This window comes from Elephas maximus, chromosome 27, assembly GCF_024166365.1.
Source record: "Elephas maximus indicus isolate mEleMax1 chromosome 27, mEleMax1 primary haplotype, whole genome shotgun sequence".
Taxonomy (NCBI): Eukaryota; Metazoa; Chordata; class Mammalia; order Proboscidea; family Elephantidae; genus Elephas; species Elephas maximus.
Window position 1 is genome coordinate 638119 of NC_064845.1, and position 13252 is coordinate 651370.

Below are 13252 nucleotides of genomic sequence, written 5' to 3' on the forward strand. Positions count from 1 at the left end.
GCAACAGGACTAAAGAGAAGCACATAAGTTTAACCGATATTTAAGAAGCAGAATTAACAGAATATGATTGATCCGTAAGGAAGTGGGATGTTGGTGAGAGGAGGAAGGAAGTCAAGGATATCTCCCACCTTCTGACTTGAGCAACTAGATAGATGATGACAGCAAACACAGGGGTCAGGAGCCCCGGAAGAGGAGCAGGTTGGGTAGGGCACATGGTGAGTTCAGGTTGTGTCACAGTGAGTTTGAAGTCCCTGTAGACCATCCGGTGAGAGGTATTTGCTGATGATTAGGTCTGGAAGCTGGGGGGAAAAGCTGGGTTCAGCATCTAAATTTGGGAATCAGCTTATAGATGGGAGTGGATGGGACCATTCATGAAGCATCTATTACACACCAAGCATGTGCGAGGCCCTGGAGATACAGAGATGGAGAACCTCTTTCCTCAAGAAGCGTACAGTCTAAAGGAGGAGGCAGACGCAAGAATTAACTCTAACACAATAACAGTAATGATAGTATAGTGTGCAAAGGACTGTGGGAACTCGGAGAGGGAAGATATTAGTCCTGCCTGGGAAGGCTGGAGAAAGCTTCTCAAAAGAGCTGACGTTTGCCCTGGGCCCTGAAAGTCACACCCAGAGGGGAAGGGGCGGGGGATGCAGAGGTGATGGAAGAGCTCGTGGAAAGCGACCCTGAAAGCGAGAGTAAAAAAGTGCTGAGCTGTGGCATTTTTTGGGGGGGGGGGGGACAGTAGGGGTGGGGAAATTGCAGGGTGGGGTAGGAGAAATGAGGCTGGAAAGGCGTATTGAAGTCCAGTTGCGCCAGGTTAAAGGGCTGGTTATAATTCTGTGGCCTCCGGAGGTTTTCTGTTTCTTTGTTCATGTTTGTTTTTAGGGGACGAGCACAATCAAGTCTGCATCTTCAGAGGATGGGGGAGGCTGGACGGAAGAAGGAGACACGACAAGCACTGTGGAGGCTGGACGGCAGGAGGAGGCACGACAAGCGCTGCGGAGGCTGGACGGCAGGAGGAGGCACGACAAGCGCTGCGGAGGCTGGACGGCAGGAGGAGGCACGACAAGCGCTGCGGAGGCTGGACGGCAGGAGGAGGCACGACAAGCGCTGCGGAGGCTGGACGGCAGGAGGAGGCACGACAAGCGCTGCGGAGGCTGGACGGCAGGAGGAGGCACGACAAGCGCTGCGGAGGCTGGACGGCAGGAGGAGGCACGACAAGCGCTGCGGAGGCTGGACGGCAGGAGGAGGCACGACAAGCGCTGCGGAGGCTGGACGGCAGGAGGAGGCACGACAAGCGCTGCGGAGGCTGGACGGCAGGAGGAGGCACGACAAGCGCTGCGGAGGCTGGACGGCAGGAGGAGGCACGACAAGCGCTGCGGAGGCTGGACGGCAGGAGGAGGCACGACAAGCGCTGCGGAGGCTGGACGGCAGGAGGAGGCACGACAAGCGCTGCGGAGGCTGGACGGCAGGAGGAGACACGACAAGCGCTGTGGAGGCCGGACGGCAGGAGGAGACACGACAAGCACTTTTATGTGAGAACATGAGTACATTTTCTGTTCATTTCTTCACTTGCTGCAGAGAACCAGGGCTGGAGGAGAACTCGGGCTGTGGGCTAATTCTACCGTTAACATTTGCTGCGTTTTTGTGCAAAGCACATTTTGGCAAGATTTCAACTGTAAAATGAATTTCATAATAGCCCTGCTTTCCTCAGTGTATTCTGGGAAGATGCAATAAGAAAATGTATGAAATAAATTGACAAGTATTCAGTGAGATTTTGGATCCCAGGAGAGTTATTTGCATACATGGTGGGATAGGGTCTTTGGTAGAATACAGTCAAGAAGCAGGGACCATATTAGCATAAGAACTCACCAAAGTTTGGCCATGGAAGCCCACCAAAATTAGCAAGAGAAAGGTTTGTGTGTCTCATAGATGCAGCTACCAGAAGACATTGATTCTACTACGAAAATCATACAAGAAGGAGAGTGTTGACATGTCATGGGGTTGGTAACCAATGTCACAAAACAATATGTGTATTAATTGTTTAATGAGAGGCTAGTTTGTTCTGTAAACCTTCATCTAAAGTACAATAAAAAAAAAAAAAACTGGCTCAATTTGGACTAGCCACATTTCGAATGCTCTATAGCCATGTGTGGCTCATGGCTCCTGTATGAGGCGGTAGAGCTCTAGGCTGTGTGATCTCATTGCTCTGCCTCTGTCAAGACTCGGTGGCCCCTGTGAGCTGGGGAACAAAAGTGTGACGGAGGGAAAAGAGCTCTGGCTGTGAGGGCCAAAGAGGCCAAATGAAGCAAGTCATTCTCCTCAATATTGGGTGCTCCCTTCAACCTCTCCACAACCATGGCTTTTTAACTTTGGCCTTAACACTTATGATGTTAGGAGGAGAACAGATACACAAGAAAGTAGTGAGATGAATCCATGCCCATGCCATCGAGTTGATTCTGACTCATGGGGAACCCATGTACTTCAGAGTAAAATTGTGCTCCACAGGATTCTCAATGGCTGTAATCTTACAGAAGTAGATTGCCAGACCTTTCTTCTGTGGTGCCACTGGGTGAATTCAAACTGTCAACCTTCCAGTTAGTAGTCAAGCACAAACCATTTGTGCCACCCAGGGAGCTAGTGAGTTGAATAGTGGCCCCCAAAAAGATAGTCCAATCCTAGTGCCTGTGAATGTGACCTTATGTAGAAAAAGGGTCTTTGCAGATATAATTAAGGATCTCAAGATGAGATCATCCTGGAATTAGCATTGGTTGGCCCCATTCCAGGAGGCAAAGCTCTAGCACCCCAAGGAAGAGATGGCGTTATGAGAAACAGAAAGGCAGAGGGAGATGTGAGACACAGAAACACACAGGGAGACGTTAATGTGCAGATGGAGGCAGAGATTGGAGTGATGTATCTACAAGACAGGGAGCGTTAGGACTGCAGTGACACCAGGAGCTAGGAGAGGGGCATGGGGCCAGCACTCCCTCAGAGCTTCCAAGAGGAACCAATCCTGCCAACACCTTACTTTTAGATTTCTAGCCTCTAGAACTGTAAGAAAGCAAATTCCTATTGCTGTAAGTGACCAAGTTTGCGCTAATTCGTTACAGCAGACCTGGGAAACTAATACAGATAGAGACAGGACTTTATAAGCTGAAGAGCGAGAAAACCTGCCTGTACATACCGCTCAGGCTAATGCTTAGGCAAAGGATAAACTACTCCATTCATCTCCTCCTGACGCAGCCTCCTGGCCTGTGGCCAACCGATGCTCAGAACGTCATCTCCACCCCAGGCTGGCTGGCAATGGATCCACTCTGAGTGACTCACAGTAGAGCTACTCTCACTACTTCCCAGAGACACAAACAAAGATTCACTGCCATTCCAAAGCCTCAAGTCTAGTTGTGAGAGTAACTACATCTATTTGTCTGACTCTGGGTAGCCTCACCACGGTCTGAAGCTCTTCCTACCCAGCCTCCTTCCTCCCCCCTCCTCTTTCACAGGTAACAGACATTCTCAATCTGGAGCCTTTCTCTGCCTTCTCCTGCTCCCTGTCCCCTTAATATCTCACAGGCATCACCCCCAGGGAATCTCTAGCCGTTCTAGCTCCGTCTTGACACCTGCTCGCTGAAGGACACGGGCTGACACAGATGGGTTCTCACACATCAACAGGGGAATTTGCAAAAATGGAACTCTACCCACAGACAGTCAAAATCAGGAGACCAAGGATTCAGGACCAACTTGTGGCCAACCTTCTGGAGTCAACAGGCTCACCACAGGGTATAACTGGAACTTGAACCCAACACTTAACCAGGGATTAAGACTCCAGGGAACTTGAGCACGATTTGAACTACAGAAATGTGGTGGATTTTGCAAAGAGAAATAGGAGCTCACATTGGCTCAGAAGTGGGAACAGAAGCTGTGTCACTAGGCAGTCGCTACGCAGTTCAGCCCTGTGCTGGAGGAGAGGACACAGGCGATGGAGAGGTTTTTAAGAAGTAAAATAAGAATTGGGGAGCGCCATCAGTAAAGATGTCTGAATTTTGCAGAACAAAACAACAAAAATAGGAATGTCTGAAGTGGCCTTTTCTAAAAGAATATGCCTAACTGGATTTTACCTACAAATATTGTAAATTTAACATCACAAGTAACTCTTGGCAGAATATTTCTGCAGATATGATTCACGTTAGATAGATCAAGACCCAGTATCTGGGGAAAGGCAAGTAAACAGAGAAAAGGGAGAGAAAAGACTCTTGATTTCGGTCTTACTGGGGTACTAGACAACCTGGCTTTTTACATTTTTCCACCCATGTATGTATGCGTTAGGAGCCCTGGTGGCACAGTGGTAAAGCGCTCAGCTGCCAACCAAAAGGTTGGTGGTTCAAATCCACCAGCTGCTCTGCAGGAGACAGATGTGGCAGTCTGCTTCCGTAAAGACTACAGCCTTGGAAACCCTATGGGGCAGTTCTACTCCGTCCTATAGGGTCACTATGAGTTGGAATTGATTTGATGGCAACAGGTATATATGCCTTAAAATATAAGGTATACAAAGATAATCATATTATATGTATTTTTTGTCTCTTACTCCTTTTTCCTTTCACTCAATATTATGCTAGCGAGAAATGCAATTTATCAATTGACAACTAATTTATTGTCAGTTCTACCGTGGATTAACATTCAGGTTATTTCCAGTTTGGGGCTATTAAGAGCAATAATGTTATAAGCATTCTTATATTTGTCTCTTGGTGTATATGAATGTTACATTTTCTAGCATATGTGCTAAGGACTAACATTGCTGATTCATAGAGTTTACATCTCTTCAAATCCGCTAGATAAGCTCAAACTGTCACCCAAAGTGGTGTTACCAACTCACGCTCCCGTCAGCAATAAATGAAAGTTCTTCAGGCTACAACTCCAACATGTCGTATGGTCAGATTTTTATATTCGTGCCAATCTGGCAGCTGTGTGATAAGTATCCATGTGTTTAATGGCATTTATTTATAGTTTGAGAGTCCTGGATGGTGCAAATGGTTAACATGCTTACCTGCCAACCAAAAGGTTGGAGGTTTGAGTCCGCTCAGAGGCTCCTTGGAAGAAAGTCCTTACAATCTACTTCCGAAGAATAAACCGTGGAAGCCCTGTGGCGCACAGCTCAGCCCTGACACACATCAGGTCGCCTACAGCTGGAATCAACTCGATGGCCACTGGTGGTAAAACTATGATTTAATTTGCGTTCCCATCCTACTAATAAGGTTGAGTGACTTTTGTGTATTTATTGGCCTTTCGCATTTCCTCTCTTAGAAAGTGTCTATTCAAGACTTTTGCCCATTTTTCTATTAGCTCTTCTGCTCAGCGGAGAAGGGGGCTGGGGAGAGCCCTTATGCATCTTTGGTACTAGTTCCTTTCTTCGTTATGTACGCCTTCCTTATTCTGTGTCTCAAACATTTACTCTCTCTACAGAGACTGATGAACAGAAGCTCTTCAATGTGGTCAAATTTATTAATCATTGCAATTTTGTTTAGCATTTTTTGCGTCTTATATTAAAAATCTTTCCTTATTCACAGTTATGAAAACATTCTCTGATATTATCATCTAGAATCTTCATAGTTTTTTCTTTACATGGAATTGATTTTTGTGTATGATGTTGAAAGGTATCAGATTCCCTTTTCCTTTATTACATGGATACCGTATGCTATTTATTGGACTATAGGCTGCTTACTGAAAAGTCTTTCTTTTTCTAGTGATTGTCAATGCTTCCTTTCTTATAAATCAAACATTTGTATAAAAATGGGTCTGAGTTCAGCCTCTCTGTTCTGGCCCATCAGGATGTTTCTCTGTCCTTGTTTCGATACCACACTGCCTTTACTACCAAAGCTTTCTATCAATCTTGGTATCTGGTAGGCATGTCTCGTACCTCATTCTTCTTCTTCAGGACAATCTTGGCTATTCTCAGCCCTTTGCAAGTCCATATATACATGAGAATCAACTTTTAAAGTTCCACAGAATAAGCCTTTTGGAGTTTATTCATCAATTTGGGAAAAATGAACAACTTCACAATACTGAGTTTTCCAATCTATGACCATAGTATGTATCTGCATTTAGGTAGGTCCACTGTGTCTCTCAGTATAATTTTATAATTTTCATCATAGATATTTTTCACACATTTTATTATGTATTTTTAGATACATCATAATTTTGATGCTCTTATCAATTTAACTTTTTTCTAATCTGTTGCTGATACATAAAGTGAAATCGGTTTATATTATATATTGATTCTGTATCCAGCAAACTTGCAAAACTTGGTTAATTTTTGTGTATCTGTAGATTCTTTGGAATTTTCTGCAAAAAAAAAAAAATCAATTCTGATTCTTTATTTTCATTTCTGGCTAAGACCGACAGCACAGTGTTGAAGAGCTGCGGTGATGGTGGGTATCTTTGTCTGCTCTGGACCTCAGAGGTGCGGCCTTGACCTTTAGCCACGGAGAACAACATTGGTCGTGGTTATTTATAGATGCCCTTTACCAGACTGAGGAAGTTCCCTCTGGCACCAGGGTTGATAATTTTCTAAAATCATAAATCGGTGTAGACTTCATCAAATGCTGCTTCCGTATTAACTGCAAGTCATTTAATTATTCTGTAATCTGTTGAATATTAATTATTATTATTAATATAATTATGTAATATTATATAATAATAATATATAATAGATATTATATAATTATATAATATATAAATAATAACAGCTTGCATATCACATTAATTAATGCTTTCCCATTAAACCAACACAGTCCTCCTGGGGTTAACCCCACTCAATCATTATGTAGCATTTTTTTTACACATTGCAGGATTTACTTTGCTACCAATTTAAATCCACTTTCATGAGTGATAATTGGCCTGAAATTTCCCTTTTACCTGCTGTCTTGAGAGGTTTTGGTATTAAAGTTAAGCTACCTCCTTAAAACACTTTGGGGAGGAGTCCTTTCTTTAAATGTTATCTCAGAGATCGTATAGATTGAGATTATTTATTTCATGATTGGTAGAAGTTACTGAAGAACTTCTCTGGACATCTGGTTTCCTCTGTGGTTGTTACCATATTCCTGGATATTGTATTTACAACGCCATTTCTTCATGTGTCAACTTCACAGCATCATACTTTAACTTCTTTTCAAGGTGCTTAAAGACTTAGCTCTTATCTCTCAAAGTGTTAAACCTCTGGGGGGATTTTGGGAAGTCTGGCTCATATTTGCACTCAAAAGCACCTCGGAGAACAGGCCTGGCAATCTGTTTCCAAAAGGTCACAGCCTTGAAAACCTTACGGAACAGTTCTACTCTGCCCACACGGGGTCACCCTGAGTTGGAATGGATTCGACAGCGACTAACGGGAATAGCAATCATGAAGTGCAAATGTGCCCAGTGGGAGAGGCCAAGCAGGGCTTGACTGCGGGCAGAGCCGGGGCCGGGCTGGCAGCCTCTGAGGGTCTTCCTGTGGTCCTGAGAAATACAGCTAGTGCCCCAAATTTACAGGCTGTATTTAGCAAGGTAAAAGCTCTGCAGGTAACCCCAATCCACCATTTTTCCCCTAGCCCACCAATTTTAGAAGTCTGTTTAGCAGCCCTGTGTGAGAGCCTGGTGCATATCTCACATCCTTCTCTAACTGTAATCTTCATGCGTCTTTCTTTTCCTTTGCTTGTTTCACTCCCAGTGATGCTGGTGTCCAGGGTAACTGCCGGTCGGCATGCCTCTACCCTAACTCTGAGGATGGGGCACAGCCTTCAGGGCTTTGAGCAAGCAAAGTCTGGGTCAGGTACACGAACTGTTATCTGAGAAGCCAGCTCCATCCTCTTTAAGGGAATCTAGAAGGAAGTTGGAATCTCTCAGTGGTGCAAATGGCTAATGTACTTGGTTACTAACTGAAAGATTGGAGGTTCGAGTCCACCCAGAGGCACCTCAAAAAAAAAAAAAAAGACCTAGCAGTCTACTTCTGAAAAATCAGCCACTGAAAACCCCGTGGAGCACGGATTTACTCCGACACACATGGGGTCACCATGAGTTGGAGTTGATTTGACAGCAGCTGGTGGAGGAACTTGGGTCCAAGCTATTGAACTGAAAGGAATGGGGTAGAGTTGCAGGCGATATCATGGCTCAGGCACAGAGCTCTTCTCCCTGGGCCCAGGGAGGTGCCACCTAATGTCACGTGACGGCAGACAGAGGAAGCAGAGCTGTGTCTTGAAGGCTGAGTGGGCGCGAAGCAGGAAAGGGGATTGCAAGAATGGAGGAGAGCATTTTAGACTTAGGGTATGTCATGAACCAAACCCCAGGGGCAGGAACAGCCTGGCTTATGCCGTTTGGTGGGGTCAGAGGATTGATTGTGAGGTGGGGTGAGGTCAGAGACAGGGCTGGAGGAGCCAGCCCATGAAGACTCCTGAGTATATAAAGGTCTATTCTATAGTGATTTAAAAAAAAAATTTGTTGCCATCAAGTCGGACTCACAGCTACCCTATAGGACAGAGTAGAACTGCCCCATAGGGTTTCCAAGGTGCAGCTGGTGAATTCGAACTGCTGACCTTTTGGTTAGCAGCCAAGCTCTTAACCACTACACGACCAGGACCCCTCTATAGTAGGCACCATGAAAAGGTTTTAAGCAGAGCTGCAGCAGGTTCAGACCCCTGGCCTGGCTCCTAGACTGCTGGCACCGGGGAGACAATAGGGAAGCTCCCCACAGCAAGACATTGAGGGCTATGGGTTCTGTTATCCTTGAGCCACTTCATCCTTGATAAGACATGACAGAAGATAATATCCAAGCCCTGACTGGACGGACCATGGGGAGAGAGCCCACCCTCATTCTGCCAATAGTTCCGGTAGAGGCAGCTGGGATTTTGACATCTGACTGGGCAGCTGAGCGGGGTTCTTCTGCACCCCTTGTCATCTGTGAACCATCAAAACTGAGGGAGCCAAGATGCCCCTCTTCATTTCAATGATTCGGATGAATGTCTTCTCTTGGGTTGTTATTGTGTGCCGTCAAGTCCATTCAGACTCATAGCGACCCCATGTGACAGAGTAGAACTGCCCCATAGGATTTTCTAGGCTGTGATCTTTACGGGAGCAGATTGCCAGGTCTTTTCTCCTGGGAGTCACTGATGCATTCAGACCGCCTATCTTTCAGTTAGCAGCTGAGCGCTTAACCATTGTGCCACCAAGGCTCCTTCTCTTGGAATAGAGGATAGGATTTCCCCCTGAGGATACGGTGGCCATTAGATCTACCTCATGAATTTCCTGCTCATTTTTGGGGGGGGGTGGGGACAGACAGCTGATTTCACCAAGATGTACGCTAAATTTCATCACTGATTGAATCAATACTGTTGTCTGCGTCAAGCCTCAAGGAAGACTTTTTCCTTCTTTCTAATCCTCTTAAAGATTTGGCTTTTTCCCTGGAGGAAATTAACATCATATTTTGACTGACGCTTCATACTCTTGCAGATTTTAAACACAAACTGTTCAGTTTGAGAACGATGTAACCAAATCCCTGGGACACAAATAAAACACTTTTTTTTTTCCATGAGATCTTCTATGTCTTCTATTTCATTCTAGTTAACATGGGAATTTAGCTAGCACTTGAGCCGTGGTGTAGTGGTTAAGTGCTACGGCTGCTAACACAAAGGTCAGCAGTTTGAATCCACCAGGAGTTCCTTGGAAACTCTATGGGGCAGTTCTACTCTGTCCTCTAGGGTCGCTATGAGTCGGAATTGACTTGATGGCCATGGGTTTAGTTTGGTTTGGAGAGCCATATTGTTTGGGCAATGAACTTATCTATAAATAATCACTACCCCTGGAAAGAAATACTATTTGGGTAGTGGGCTATTTTATAGGGAAGGTGGGAGCCCCTGCCACAGGTTCTTGGAGGAAAGCATTGTGGGAATTCTTTTGCGGGGGCAAGGCTTGGCCAAAGCCAACAACAATCACACGTGAAATGGCAGGTGAGATTCCAACCAAAACTCAAGAGGTGGCCAAAGCCAACTGTGCTTGCATCAGGAAATCATTTGCACATGGTATGCTTCTGGGCTAACCACATTGGTTGACGTCCCCTGTGTTGGGTCAGCCCAGGGAGATACCTAATTTCTTTAGTGCAATCTCATAGACCAGCATGAAGGCAAAAAAAAAAAAAAAGCCCCGTCGTGATTCCAACTCATAGTGACTCTATAGGTCAGAGTAGAACTGCCCCATAGGGTTTCCAAAAGCAACTAGTGGATTTGAACTGCCAACCTTTTGGTTAGCAGCCGAGCTCTTAACCACTGTGCCACCAGGGCTCAAAGGCAAGGATACAGCTATTGGGAAATTACCCTTCATCTGGATAGTCTGGGCTGGACCAGCCCACAATGCAGCTGCAGACAACCCACCTTGCCCACCCAAAGGGTCTCGTTGGCACAGAGAAAGGAAGAGGTGCAGTAACAGCAAGAGAGTCAGGGAGGGACCCTGTGTAGATCTATTCTGCACAGAGAATTGGAGCGTGTCGAAGGGTCCCTGCATGCAAGTGTTGGGTAGTTTTGTTTAAGTTTACAGAGAGAATTCATACTAAGCCTTCATGGGCTGGTGTCTTATTTCCCATCCACTTCTTGGTAAACTCTGAGGACATGGCAGGTGACTTATCTATAAGAAAATGGGGTTTAACCCTTCAGAGGTTAAACAAGTATGCCCAACCTGCCATATTTAACCAGAAGCCTAAAGCCTCATTTTTTCTAGATCCCTCGTATGTTATCAGAAATCTAAATAACATTTCATCACTTCCTAAAAGCTTATAAAATCCCAGTAGACTTGATGTTGTTGATTATGGGGCTGCTTCCTTGTGACCTTCTTGCCTTTGCGCTGGTCTACAGAAAGAACCACTTTAGTCCCATGCCTCGACGTCTCCAAATCACATTACAAGAGAGAATGGATTTCACCCACCCAAAGGGCTATGACTTTTGTCAGCTTAGCCATAAAGGCTGCTGTTGCTGTCCTTGCCCTGTGACTTGGGGGTGAGTTTCACTTTTGAATCTATGAACTGCGATCCCTGCTTCTATTAAGTCAGAGACAAGCAGGGTCTTCCCTACACCCATCTTCTCTGGGGCAAACTCCCACTATACCTGCCCACCAGTCAGAAGAGTGTTGACCTATGACCATGAAATTACATCTTGCCCATGTATGGGACTAAAGATCTGAAGACCGAGATTCACACTCCAACTTTATCACTGACCAGGTGTGGAAACTTGAGCAGGTAATTCTAAAGCCTCAGTTTCCTCACCTGCAAAATAGAGGCTTATCTATCTCACAAGGCTTTTGTGAGGAATAAATGAGATCAAATACATGCCTGACAAGTAGAAGGTAGTCAATGAACAGTGATCTGGGTATTCTCCATCCAAGTGCATTAAAATCTAGAACGGCCCATGGATTCTGTGGAGATGTATCCACTCCGTTGTGCTCCTTCAGTTGAAATGCTAAGCTTAGAAATTACCTCTTCTCTCTCTTTTTAGAAGTTGATGATAGAGCCATAGTTTATATCACCATATAATCTGAATAGGTTTGAGCAGTGCTTCTCGAACTTTAATACGCACACAGATCACCTGGGGATCTTGTTCAAAGGAAGGCTCTAAAGTAGGTGGGGGTTGGGGTAAAGCACGTTGCTACACGTCCTCAGGTTATAGGTTTTGACCTCTGTTAACATCTCCCAGTCACAGTTGTAGTCTGTGCCATCATCAGTCAGAATGGGATCCAGGTGAGACAGTAGGGGATAGAGGTAGAGAATGGGGTGGGAGGCAGGGCTGTGGGGTGAAAAAAGCACCAGCGTAGTATCAGACAGATTCGGGGTTGAAGTCCAGCCCTGCCACTTGCTAACTGTATCACTGTTAGCGAATCATCAAAATTCTTTGAGGATCAGTTTACTCAGCTCTAAAATGGGTATGATAACCCCCAGACACCCTGCTAACTCAGAACTGAAGCCATTCCTGAAGTCCACATTTCAGCCAAAGATTAGACAGGCCTATAGAGAAACGTGCTTCTTAGTTCAGTCAAGTACACGAGACCAAACAGACAACGCCTGCCCAAAGCAAAGATGAGAAGGGGGAAGGGACAGGAAAAGTGGACACAGGGATCCTGGGGCGCAAAGGGAAAGGGGGAGAGTGCTGACACACTGCAGGGATTGCAACCAATGTCACAAAATGATTTGTATATAAAATTTTTGAATGAGAAGCTAATTTTCACTGTAAACTGTCACCTAAAACACAATAAAAGATCAATCAATAAAATGGGTATGATAATCCCTACCTCACAGCATTGTTGTGAAACTTAAATCAGACTAAATTCCCACCACTCGGTCACTGTGTCCTAGAGTTTCAATTTCACATGAACACTCTCAGAGTCCTGGAGTCGGAGTAAAGCATTCTTTACTGCCCCACCCCGGTAATTTTCAGTTCACCCAGAATTCATCTCATGGGGACACCCAAAGCCTCTTCTCCTTCGTCTCCTCCTACTTCCTTTGCCACTCAACTGCGCCCTCCACAGGGACCCAGCTCCAACCTGCCACAGTCCCTTGGTGAGGACTGGTAGACCTAGTCCCAGCTTCTTCCTGGGAGAGGTAGACTGGAGCTTCTATGAGGCAGATACTCGAATAATTGCCTCTCAGCACAAGTTCCATGTGTTACTGTGCTAAGGGAGCCCCTCGTCATCAGAGGTGAGAAAGAGAACCCCTCCCCTCCTAAAACGTAAAGGACATCACACATGGGAAGCCCTTCCCTCTTCAGCTCCAAACCATTAAACCACTCTTGAGAATGGGGGATGGTAAGGCAAAGCTCTTTCTCTAATCCCAAGGTTTGCTGAACGCCTCCCTGCGTATCGTCCTTAAAATCTGTGTCGAGGCTTCCTCGAGGCAGAGCCAAGCTAGCAAAAGGAGCTCAGAGCTGTATTCGCCAGCACAGCACCTCCAGCTGCCGTCCAGTGTGTCATGTGCTTTGGCAAGAAATACCAGGCTGCTGAGTTAGCACAACACAGTCCGTTCCCTGTAAATGGACTTGCCACTCTGCAGAGCTTTCCTGCTGACCCTGGCGTTTCCTCTTCTGCCTCCATCCAGCCAGGCTGCAGGACTGCAGGAGCAGAAAGAATGTTGAAACCAGAGAGCAGTGATTCCCTGAGGCAGGGGCGGATTATTCAATAGGCAAGGTGCTAACCACAGCATCTGTAGTGAACAATTTCACAGCTTTTCACCACATCCAAGGTTCTGCTCCTA